The 13,189-nt window shown below is 45.0% G+C and overlaps 1 protein-coding gene across 1 annotated transcript in view; it reads right to left on the reverse strand.

Annotated features, from left to right (window-relative positions):
- The window catches only part of XKR4 (XK related 4), a 285,138-nt gene that overhangs the window by 190,966 nt on the left and 80,983 nt on the right, over positions 1 to 13,189 (reverse strand). The window lies entirely within an intron of this gene.

Consider the following 13,189-nt stretch of genomic DNA (forward strand, 5'->3'; position numbering starts at 1 on the left):
AGACTCAGCAAACAAATGTGTAGCGGTAGATGCCACACAGAAGACCCCCTGGCAGGGAAGATGTCTGACCCTGTTGCGCAGGAAGTCCTCTCATGGTCTGATTTCACTATTGATGGAAGGTAGGAGTTGGAGGGATAGGTCAACCGTAGTCAGTTTGGACCTCTACCAGCAAATGACCCCTACCGAAGTGTGCTTAAAATGCCCCTTCATTGCCACATTTGTGTAGAATGCACAACGTCACAAAAGACAGACAGTACGTCAAAGGACACACGGGGCTGACAAGACACTTGAAGAGGACTTTGGCCAGTGAGAGCTGCACGGCCAAGCAAGCAGCTCGTGCTCTCCAGCATGCACGACAGCCAGGCAGCCAGCACTACGTGGAGCGATGCAAAAAAGAGCGCCTCTCAGTAGGAATCAATGGACAGTGACGACCCAAAGATGCAAAGACACAGAACCATCCCCTAATAGTAACAAAGGCTCTGGTGTGAGAAAATGGTAGATCTCAGCTCAGACTTTGGGAGCAATCACTGAGAAAAGAATCAGCAAAACTTGAAAAAAAAAGTTTTTATCAATTATTACTAAAAAAGAACTGTACATTTTTTACCCATGCTCTACTGGATGTTCCTTACTGTTCTGTATGTGTGTTTATACCTAATGTATAATCAATAATAAATTATTCTTGTCCTACTGTGTGCAATCATTATCAGCCAACTGTGTTTCGGTTTTTAGTATTCTTTAATACTGCGACCTGCTTCAGCTATGGCTATAAACTGACATAAGAACAGGGTGAACACCACCATACAATTTGATCAAACGTCTATTACTCAGAAGAGAGAAAAACTAGGACTGCGTCATCTTTACAGAATGCTACTTTAATGAGATTTACTTCTGGCTGAATTACATAGAGAGGGTCAACCCTAGCCTTGGATTTTAAGACCAAAACAACAAGGCAATGGAGAATACAGTAAAGAACTATCCTTCCGTGTCTAAACCTGAAGCCAATAGGCTAATATCCGACCCGGGACGGCATAGCTCAGACACAACTATAAAGGGTGCCGCTTGACCTCAGTGGGTGAGGAAGCACAAACCCTCCACCCCGCCAGCTTTACTGAGATACAACGGACACGGAGGTGCAACCCTTTTAAAGACAGAGGCTGGTGTCCACATTCTTCCACAGGGAGTCATCCAATAAAACTGCCTAACTGCTGGTTATTTTAAAAAGTTATTTTAGAAACTGAAATGAACATAGTAACCTACTATGGTGAAGAGCCCACGTGGGTCCTTCGTGTTCGTGTTGCCTTCCTATCCTGGGACGTTCCCGGAGGCACCTGTCCAAGGGGTTGTGCACCAAATCTTATCTATGCAACAACCTAATTGATTTCCAAGCCATCAAATTTTTGGCATAGGCAATCAAATTTCCCTCTTCTTTTAAAGAGATGTGCAAATAACAAAATGGCAATGTTCAGAGCTTCAGAATAAATAAACGTAGACATGCTCTGAATGACGTCTGGATATGTAGGCCCTTCTAATGAAGTTGCCTCTGACCGATTCATAATTTAATAATTTAGCTTGAATCCCTGAGACATTTCCAGTTTTACCTCTTCTTCTGATTACTTGCGAACTTGTTATTTTATTCCCGGAAGACAGCGAAAGAACACGGGAGGGCGCCTAGGACTGTCACTGAGAATACCTTACAGTCACCACGCTAGTTAATCTTGATCACAGTTACGTGTGACAGGTTTGTCAAAGGAAACGCCAACGGCAAGAGCAGACCAAAAGCCGGAGCAGGGGGAGACACAAGACTCGAAGAGGTGAGCTCTGTGTTTCTTGGCCTGATCTCCGACAGGAGTTCATCGTTCCACCTTCGGGCAAGTGGCTGGATCTTCCCATAACCAGGTCTGCGAGGAAACAAGTGCTACCAAAGATTCTGTGCTCAGACACTCACGTCTAGGGAAAGAAATGTGCACATAAAAGCGGAGAAAGACGTGGGTTCCGCGCTGGCCCTGCCGTTTACATCTTCCCAGCAGGAGCTCAGGCCGCTCCCCGCCTCTGGGGCTGTGGGTGCCCCCCTGAGAGCTGAGCTGTGCGGTGAAGGGCGAGCAGGAGGGGCCCCTCAGCCTGCGGAGCAGCAGCAGCAGCTGCGTCCAGGCATGCACCCGAGCTAACTGCAGCTCTGCGGCCCCTTCCCCGCTTAGAGGCTTTCAGAGAAGAGCGGCCATTCCCCCCCCCCCCCCCTCCGCCGCGCGGGGCAGGCGCTCCAGGAGCGTGGGTTTGTCCGCCAGGCCTGTGTTCCTAGCGGCAGCGCCGTGAGGCTCACGGGAGTCAGAGCTGCGTTTTTGCTGATTAAGCAGGCGGCTCCCGCGGGGCGGGCCGGCTCCCCGCAGAAGCGGCCTCTCACGCCCGACCTTGGTGTCTTTCGTGCTATTTACCTTCTTTCTGTGATAATTACATGCAACTTCTTTCACCACTTCCAATCAAAATCTTTACTCCTGACCATGAAAAACAAACCAAAAAAGGCCTCCAAAATTGTGTTTTTCATTAGAAATGGACCTTTTTTACGAAATCATAACTATCAAAAATCGAATGCCTCCTAAGGTGACTGAGCCAGCTTTTCTGTGACAATCTTTGTGGCCCATCCGGCAGCGTCTCTTTCAGAGGCTGGGTCTCTTCATCACAGCGGTGGGCTTGTCTCAGCTCTGGCTCAAGACAGACACACAGGAGACACACAGGAACAAACCCGCCGAGTCGTCGTCGTGTGCTGTGGACGGCGGGAGTTTCACGGCCTTCATTCGCTCTGTTTATGTGTCATCAGAAGACGTGTCACATGAAGTCCTCATCGTGAGATGCTCCAGAGACCAGTCACTTAATCTGGCACCTGCTCTTTTCATCAAATACAGATACTTTATATTGTGGAGGTACCCCTTCCTTACAATTATTGAATATACTGTTTTGCAAAAGAATGGAAATAAAACAGCATTGACTTCTCTTGGTCAAACTCTTTACTAACAATTTTTCAAAAGAAGCTGGAGGACACATTCTTGGTCCAGTAGCCCCGAAGGAGGTACCCCCGCACTTCTTTTTTCTGAATTTGCTGTTTCCACTTTGCTGACATCCTAAGCACATTGGTTCGTTTATTCCACCAGTCTTTATTGAGCCTTTCAGCACGAAAGTAGAATAGAAGGAACATTCCCCGCTTCTGAATTTGAGTCTGATTTTATAACCACAAGTGCACAGTCTAACCAACCATCCTAAGTTTAAAACAAAATAAAACACCGGAAGCTGCAAGCGTGTATGAAAATTCTGAAATGCGATCAACTAGGCAGGAAAGCTTTGTTCTCCTTAAAAAAAGAAAAGAAAGGAAACGTAAGAAACATAAGAGGCTGGCTAATTGTCATCTCCTTTACTCAAAATAATAATTTTTTTTTTTTTTTTTTTTTTTGCTGTTTCTGATTTAGGAAATGCAAGAAAGTATAGAATCAAATGCATGTTCTTCACTTTTCCAGCCGTGCTGGCATTAATCAGAACGCTCAGGAGAGCCTCTAGACAGCTGCCTTCGCAGCTAGTTAGGGTGGCAGTCAGGAGAGCGGTGACACCCAACACACGTGCTCCGAACAAGCACCTAGCGCGGCCCCCGGGTGGGCCCGACCAGCCTTCCCCCATCCCCAAGGCCGCCCTGTGGAAAGTTGTCTCAGTTTGTTTATTTACCTTTGAAAACAGCGAGATGTATCATTGATGCCTTCTTGCTGTCCTCCACTGTGCCATCTCTGTTACCACTAGAAACTAAGTGAAGAAAATGCTCGTCTACATTTGTATGAGGTGCCCCCAGGACGAGAGGGCGCACACGCAAGATTCCAGCTCAAAATCTACTTTCCGGGAATCGTCCCCTCTTTACCCAACTCCAAATTCTATTCTTTCCCTACTCCCTGTGCCCTCAGATAAATATTATTCAGCTTTTAATGCCACTTCACCTCACGCTGTGATTTGTCGCTCAAGAACGGAATTCGTTGCGTCTACACATCACTTCCAGCAAATCAAATGTTCCAGAAAGGCAGGGATCTTGCTGTCACTTAAAATAAGGCCACGCATCTTCGCAGTCCCTATGCCTAGTGACATTCTCTGTACACAGTTGCCAAAGGCGTTCTTGCTGGGACTTGGGTTTTCCTGACTGCTGGAAACTCCCCTGAGTCCTTCCTTCCAGCGCAGTGCTTCTCAGTCTTGGCTACACGTTTGAGTTACCTGGGGAGTCTGAAAGACACCAGTGCCTGCGCCCCTCACTGGAAGACTGTGAGTTAACTAGTCTGGGTGTGGCCCGGACTTTTCTGCTTCCCCAGGTCTTCCGTCTTCAGCCAAGGCTGAGAATCACTGCTCCAGCTGCCATCTTCCCCAAACTTCCCCAAAAGAATAATGTGGAAACTTAAGAACTTCACAGCTTAGCAAGATTATCCCATCAATTTCATCCAGTGGGTCTGAGATGGAGTCACCTCATATACACTCTAACCACCCCATCCAGGAACTGTCATCATCAGACAGTTTGAAGAGGCAGAAAAGGCGGCTCACAGCTGCCCTGAGCGTAATGAGGTGCACTATTGCCGGCTTCCACCCATGAGTGCCCAGGGGCCGCAGACACGAGGCGGGCTAGGGTGCAGTTTGGGTGGTGAGGGAGGCAGGGAAGGGGAGGACCGCATGGTATGAGTCCAAAGCCAAGTCACAGATTTTGGAAGCAAGGGCAATGGCTGGCAGGCTTCATGTCTGCTTTGCTATTACAGACAATGTCACGGTTGGTGTCAACTGTGATCTGCACTCTACATGCTTGTCATTTCATCAAACACCCTGGTAGCTATTCTACGCCAAGCTTCTTGCCCCACATTTTGCTAAGCTACACATGGAACAAGGCCCCAGTGAAGTGGTCTCATCCGTCATCTCAAATGCCTGCACCCTCGGGAATCCGCTCCAGCTGGGGCTGGATTCAGAGGCTGTCCCTGAAGGTGCGAGTGGGCACAGCCACTCTGCAGACTGCAGTGATTCTGGAAATTGCTATCTCTAATGGCTGCTCTGGCTGGCTTTTTAAAAAAGAGGGTTTGCATTTGAGTTTAGAAATGGCCTCATTTCTTTTTTTAAATCTTCGTCTTCAGTGATGATACATTTTGGTCTGTCCTTTGCTTAGAGCGCAGAATTAAATCTTACCCAAATGGAGGCACTACACCTTGAAGGGATTACAAGTGTGTTGAGATCCCTGGACACGTAGCAGAGAAGAACAAACCTGACTCTATATTGATCTGTTCCTTTAGCTCTAACCCCGGGCTCTGTTTCCTGGGCTGAGTCATGCTGGCTCTGCACCTTTTGAAAAGAATGTTGCCTAGAGCCTGAAACATACAAGGCAGCCCACTCTCAACGTGCTGACCTTTAAAGTTATAACACTTTCCCATTTATACAGAGATGAAAAGTTGCAGAACAGAGAATAACATCTGTCTTATTGGAGGTTTGTAGGAACATTGTGACCAGACCTACCTAGACAGCTGCAAGAAGAAAGAATTCCAGCACTGAGAAGTTTGCAACCACCAGCCACATGCCCTCCCCTCTTATTATAAAAGAAGCTTGAATTCCAAGTCAGGGAAGATGGTTCTCTTGAGACACTAGCCCACCATCTTCTCATTCGCTGGCTTTCCAAATAAAATCACTACTCCTTTCCCTAACAGTTCATCTCTCCATTTCTTGGCCTGTCATGCAGCGAGCGGTAACAACTTGGACTTGGTAACAGATGAGGCTTCGGAGCTGCAGGAGAGCCCAGGCTCCTGGCCCCCAGCCATAATGCTGGTCATTTCCAGGTGGGCTGTGATGTCAAAACATTGGAAATGCTGCTTAAAGAGCCTTCCTGGTGAGTAAAATGCTGAGCCATGAACGTAACGTACTCGAGAAACAAAAAGACCACGTCACTGGTGAATCTTGAAATGCTCATTGTTGCTCCGGAATCATCCGGACGGCACCGAGGGTGAATTCACAGTCTGGGAAGGGGCCCCTTGGCGAGGGTCCTCCCGTCTAGAAAGTGCACCACGTAGCCCTTTCCTATAAACCTCCTAAGGCAACTCTCCCTCCGCCACAGTAGCCACGCCACTCAGGTTCTATAAATCATTTCACTCCAAGGCCTGGAGCCAGTTGGTTTAATGAATATTAAACTTTGTGTCCCTTATGCCCCTGGCTGATTACAGATTCGCTAACTTTTAAGAGGCAAGGCCAAGCTATCGAGTACCCTTCAAATTCGGAGCCAATTCCCTTGTTAGGGTTCCGTCCTTATTGGAATCTGAATGGCTGCTGGCACTGTGTCTCCCTCTTCACAATGTTGCCTAAATGAGAGCATTCTTGAGCAGGGGACCATGCCTTAAAGCAGGTAACAAGAAGCAAAACTAATGTCGAAGCTGCCATTTTGTAAATAAAGAAATTATGTCTAGAAGAATGGTGCTCCTTTGTAATATTAAGAAGCTGTCTGATTTAATAACACATTTCCCAAACAACGTAGAGAGAGGCCCTATTTGGACACTAAGGTATTGATTAGAAACAGTCTCTTCCTATAAATGTCTGACTGTGGAAGCAGCAAGAGGCCGGACAAACCCAACGGCCGATTTCAGGGCCTCTCCAGAGCCGCCGGAATGTTGGCTTTCCACTGGGCCACTGGGCCATGCGGTCACCCCTCACTTCACAGAACACTGGAAAATTCCAGAATCAGATCTAAAGGCTCTTTCCTTCTCTCTCATGATTACAAAGCTCCCCCATGTCTGCCTGTCTGTCTGTCTGGCAAGCTCTCCTACAGGCAGGGGGAGGGGTGAAACTGGAGGGGGGAGGGGGCTGCCCGCTGCAAAGCAGCTGTGTCCTCCCTGGTGAATTGTAAAACTTCTCCACGCCTCAATTTTCCCAGAAATGTTATGAGGAAAACGACATATTTTAAATTACCCTGGAGTCCAGGAAGGACAGAGATGTATAGCCGTAACATAGCTCTCTCCTTACTGCCCGGGGTAAACTGAGTTTGCGTTATTCCAGCATGAGCCCTGTCACCACGCTGACTGTTAGCACAGAAACATCCCAGGGACGTGACCGTGTTCCAGGGGTGCCGTCTTCTCAGCTCAGCCGCAGCCACAATGTGTGTGAGCGCCTCTGATCCGCCGGCGCGGGCCTAGGGGCTGCAGATGGACACGGAGGAGACACGGAAGGCACTGGTCTTGATTTCTCCCTGACTCTCAGGTAGGAGACAGAACGTCAACCTAGTTCATTTGATTCGCTTTTAGATTCTCATTTGTGTCATTATCTGTGCCGGGGCCAATATCTACCCTTTAACAAAAAAACCACGCAAATGACAGAAACAACAAATTCCCTGAAGAGAATCTACAATGTTCTGCTGAGAGGAAACGTTCACTCAGATCGTAGCAGTGCCTCAGTGTTAGTTAAGGTAAACTAGAAGGGTGTTTTAGTTACATTCAGCTGGCTTACTGTTAACTAGGATTCAGTACTGGTACAGCTTAGAGCAGCTGTTTACAAATATTTAGTTTGTCTTAGTTTGTTACCTTATGTTTAACCTGTTTAGCTGTCATTAAGACATTACAAACACTTGTTTCTGCTGAAAGATGCCCCAGAAGTCAAGGAGGTGTAGACCCGGGGTAGACCCAACCAAGGTACAAACAGCCTCTCTCCGTTATAACTTTCATAAACAAGGCTTTCTTTTTTCCAGTAGTAAAAATGATGCTAACTCACACAGCTGTGTCAACAGAACATTGCAAACCTGATTATTAGAGAATAACCTGATTTGTTGGATAAATAAAATGTTTTTATTTTTAACCTACTCCTAAAATGTCTGGGGAAAAAAAAACAAAACATGATCACTTCTATTTCCAAAATCATTTACTGGAATCATTTTTACATTTAACTTCCCCAGAAAATAGATCAAATGTAAGCTTAAGATTGCCTAAAACACTTACCAAAGGTTCCGCATATTTCACTGCACTTGTAACAGTTTTTCTAGCTGCCTTTGTGCTCACCACCTCTTGCTGGATGACAGCACAGACATACCCACCTGCTACCGTGTACCTACGTGAGTGATGCAGTGACTAGGAGGGGCTGGGAGCTGAGGGTTCCGGAATCGGTCAGTACCTGGTTCTAAACTTGCCAGCTGCGTGACCTCAGACAAGCAGCTTACCCTCAGGGTCCGCATCTAAAGGGGGGGAGGAAACGGCGGCACCAACCTCAGAAGGATGAGGAGAGGCCGCAGGACAGCGCAGATGAAGCGCCGGGCACAGCGCTCCTCACACAGAAGCCGCGATAAACGTTTGCGGTCAGTATCAAGCAGCTATTTTGTATCTAGTCCAACAGCAAATTGGCCGCTGATCCGACTAGAGGAGCTTTGGTTTGTTTGTCTGCTTTCTCCAGCGTTGCTGGTATGTAGCTGCCGTGAGGAGGGCCGGCCTCCCCGAGGGGCCCCCGGATCAAGTCCAGGGACCTTGTGCGCTGGTCCTGCAACGTCCTAACTCTCCGACTACGTGCAGGTGATCCATGTTCCGGAGCTTCTGTTCCCTCACCTGCACAATGGGGACACAGTTTATAGAGGAGTTTGTGAAGATGAAACAAAGTAACTATATGCAAGGGAATTATGGGAATTGTATGGCACCTAAGAGATGTAAGTTACCATTAACGAGTATTCTAAATAAAAAGAGTGATGAACTGATGGCAACGGCCCGTCACTTAGTGCCCACCACGAGGCAGACGCCGTGCCGAGCACTTCAGACGTGCCATCGCCTGTCCCTGCGTGTAACAAGGGGGACTGGGCAGTTCTGCAATCTATGAACAGCTGGATTGCTGATTTTAACCTCTCTTCTCTTACCTTATTATTATTGTTTCTTAAAAAAATCAAAGTCTGATCCAGTCCACTGTGGCTCTGGGAAATGCCTTTGAACTTCTGTCATTGTGCTATTATCTCTAGCGCAGTAATGGGCCATTTTATAATGTACATCACTATGTACGAAGGACTACTACAGATGTGTTTATGGCCTTAATCTTGTTGCCTGAGACTGAGACGAGTTCTTAATAGCTTCTTTAAATGTGAGCTGAATACTTCATTTGCTTTTTGTAACTGCTTTACTTGCCCTTTCCAACTGCAGGAAGCTGATTCAATGGCTATATTATCAATTTGCTAAATTTAAGGTCAAATTATATTTTTTGAAGACATCAGAATACGTAGTAACTCTCATCATAAAACAGAGAGAGTTGTGGTATATTTGTTGCATTTGTCCAAATGTTTGAAAAGAACTCTGGGCCGCCACCTACATTTATGAGTTGGATTTGGTACAGCTATTAAAGTGCTGTTCAAATTGTAATGATTATTCATTTATTATGACAGATATTAGCATATTTTTCAAACAAAATCAGTGTTTTACCATAATTTTCTAATTGATGACAAATGTACTCAAAAGTGGAATCCACTCCTTCATTTACATGAAGGCACCTACTGGGTTGTGTCTCCATGAATATGTACTTGTATGTCATATATTTATATATAATGTTATAGTAAAATATATTATTGATTATATCTTGATTTAAAGCCTCAATAATTTAATCTTTATTATCAGTTTCATTTTTATTGACTTTTGATCATCTATTCTATACCCCGTGAAAAAGGTCACTGAAATTCAGGAAGTTGTGTCTGGAGGTGACATCGAAGTACAAGCTACCGAGGCAGAGGGGACGAGAGCTGACATCACTGCCATGATCAGTCATCACTCTGATAGAAGCGCTCTCGGGGCAGCGCAGAGGAAACCCCGTCCTGGGAGTACGTCTGGGCAGAGAACTTTCACTCGTCATGTCTTAGTTGCTGTTTCGGCATCAGTGGCAGTCATGACGGAAATGGGCTGGTTCTTCGTGAAGACACACCAAGGAAACCAAATCCTGATACTGTCAATTAGGCAAGACCTCTGACCCAGGGAAACGCTTTATTCGGCCAGTGTAGACTCTCTTAGGTTGGGCATTTCAGGCATTTACTTTCTCTGACAGTCTCAGGATTCTTAGGGCCACCATAAAATTAGGAAGAGCTTTAGCGGAAATTTCTTACTGTAGTTTTAATCTGGGATCTTAGTCATAAAACTTCATGAGTAAAAAATTTGGCTGGAGCCCCTGTTTCCGTGTTGGACAGATTCCATTTAAAAATTTAAAATACACAGCTCATAAGGAGCTTATTGTCTCTGTTCACTTGATTACACTAAAATTGTCACAAAGTGAATGCCTTTTGTCCATAAAGTAACAAAAACCGAATTTTTGCAAGAAGCTCATTGATGGTTGCTGTGGCTAAAGACACTTCTCACTAAATGTTATTGATACACTAGCAACATATACCTACTATGAAGGTGTATGGATACACCCCTTTAAAAAAGTCCCAGAGCATAAGAAATTCAGATTATAAATATATGAAAATGACTCAATGATCGAACTGAGTCCTCAAGAATTGTGGCAATCTTAAACTTTATCGCCCTAAAACGCCAGTGGTATTTGCACAGCACCTCAAAAGCAATGTCAGCTACCGAGTCTAGGGTTCTCCCTACTGAGATCCATAAGTAATCGATTATAAAAAGAGAAGACAGATGGCTTTTCCCTCCACGTATCTACCCTCTAGTCAGGGTTGTGTTTCTAGTTACTTTCCTTGCATCCATCAGTTGTACCAGGAATGGCTGTAGACGAAGCAGCACAGAAGCCTTCTACAGACCCTGCGCCAGAGAGGCTCTGCCAGCTCCTCGCCCAGCATGAAACCACACCTACTGGGCGCACACCCGAAACGCACAGAGAAGGAGACGGCCACCCCTCCTTCCTGCCTTCCTATCCTGTCTTGAAGATTCTAACACCTTCTCCCTCTTTCCAATCCATTCTTGTTCTTTTAATAGAAATCTAGATATTAACGGGTTTTTTTCCTGAGTCTGTCTTTTATTCAACACATTCAATTGTTTCCTAATTATTTTCCAGCAGGTAAATTACTTACGTAAATTATGTCTTTATCCCCACATGGTGTTTGCTCTTGCAAACCCATAATCTGGTGAGATTTTTAAGGTTGTAAGAAAATAATACAGTGTTTTTAAGATGCTCAGTTATAAGCTTTGGAAACACAAATTTAGAATCCTTCATGAAAGCACAACGACATGATCATGTGGGGGTTAATATATTCACTACAAAGGAGAAGGGAGAAACTGCTTCTTATTAAGAGATTACCATGCACCAGGCACTGAAGAGCCTCATAAGGCCTTTTGGGGCCCAGAGAGGGGGAATGCTTCGCCTCAGGCTGCACCGTCAGCACGTGGCAGAGCCCAGTGCCAGCGCAGTGCTCTCCAGGACCAGTGGCTGCCCCCCTGCCTCACCTGCTGCTTCCCTGACAGCTCCGCTGGCAGCATGAGGACCGCACCCTCAGCTCCAAGAAACAGAAAAGAGAAGCTCTCCAGCGGGGTCTGGACAAGCTTGGACTGCATCCCTTGGTACCATCAAGCAGTGGACGGTAAACCAGCGGCTCAGCTGACACACCTGGAGAGATTTATAAAACCATAGATTCCAGAGCCACACGGCCTGAGATTCTGATCTGGCAGGTTTGGGGGTTGGAGCTTCAGTACTGGTAGAATGTAAGCAGACTTGGAAGTGGTTTTGATAGGCAGGCTCATTTAGAGACCATGCTCAGGATCTTAAACAGTAGTCTTCCAGTATTTCTTTGTGTACTCAAAAGAATTTTGAAGACGAGACACCTTCCCTGGCATTTAAAAGGAGAAGTATAATATTTTTTATTGTAAGCTTTAAAAATCATAAAAAGATGTAAAGTTGATGTCATTTTCAGTTTCAACTGTTATGTCATCCTTTAAAATCTTTGCGATGGAATCTAAGTATCTGAGCAATTTGATAGCCAAAACTGTCCATTTAAAAAATATATGGAAAATACGGAACCACAAAAGACCCTGCCAAGTAGCCAAAGCAGTCTTGAGAAAGGAGAGCAAAGCTAGAGGCACCATGATCCCTGATTTCAAACTACATTACAAAGTGGTAGGGATCAAAACATTGGTGCTGACATAAAAACAGACACACAGATCAACGGAACAGAATAGAGAGCCCGGGAAGAAAATGTGTCAACTCATGTACAACAACAGAGCCAAAAATACACAGTGGGGAAAGGACTGTCTCTTCAGTAAATGGTGTTGGGAAAACTGGGCAGACATGTGCAAAAGAATGAAACTGGACCCCTATCTTATGCCATACACAAAGACCTGAAGCCATAAAACTCCAAGAAGAAAACACAGGCAGTAAGTCCATTGACACTGATCCAGGCAATGATTTTTTGGACTTGACACCAAAAGGCAACAAAAGCAAATATAAACAAACAAGACAACACCAAATGAAAAAGCTTCTGCACAGCAAAGGAAACCATCAACAAAATGAAAAGGAACCCTACCACAGGAGAAAATATTTTGCAAATCATATATCTTGTTAGGGGTTAATATCCAAAATACATAAAGAACTCATGCAACTCAAAAGCATGAAAACAAACAATCTGATTAAAAATGGGCAGAAGAACTAAACAGACATTTTTCGAAAGAAGACATAAAGATGGCCAAAGGTACATGAAAAGATGCTCAACATCACCACTCCTCAGGTAAATGCAAATCAAAACCACAATGAGATATCACCTCACACCTGTTAGAATGGCCTTTATCACAAAGACAAGAACTAGCAAGTGCTGGTGAGGATGTGGAGGAAAGGGGAAATTTGTGCAATGTTGGTGGGAATTTAAAATGGTGCATCCACTAAAGAAAACAGCATGGTGGTTCCTCGAAAAAATTGAAAATAGAACTGACATGTGATCCAGCAATTCTACTTCCGGGTGTTTATTTATCTGTAGGAAAGTTAAACACTAACTCAAAATTTTATCTGCATCCCCATGTTCTCTGTAGCATTATTTATAACAGCCAAGACATGGAAGCAACTTGTATCTATCAGCAAATGGATGGATAAAGAAAATACGGGATGTATATACACAATGAAATATTATTCAGCCATAAAAAAGAAGGAAATCTTGCCATTTGCGTAAACATGGATGGAACTTGAGGGTATTATGCCAAGTGAATAAAGTCAGACAGAGAAGGACAAATATCTTATCATCTCTCTTATAAGTGGAATCTAAAAACAGAAA

The sequence above is a fragment of the Camelus ferus genome, chromosome 29, assembly GCF_009834535.1.
Source record: "Camelus ferus isolate YT-003-E chromosome 29, BCGSAC_Cfer_1.0, whole genome shotgun sequence".
Lineage (NCBI taxonomy): Eukaryota > Metazoa > Chordata > Mammalia > Artiodactyla > Camelidae > Camelus > Camelus ferus.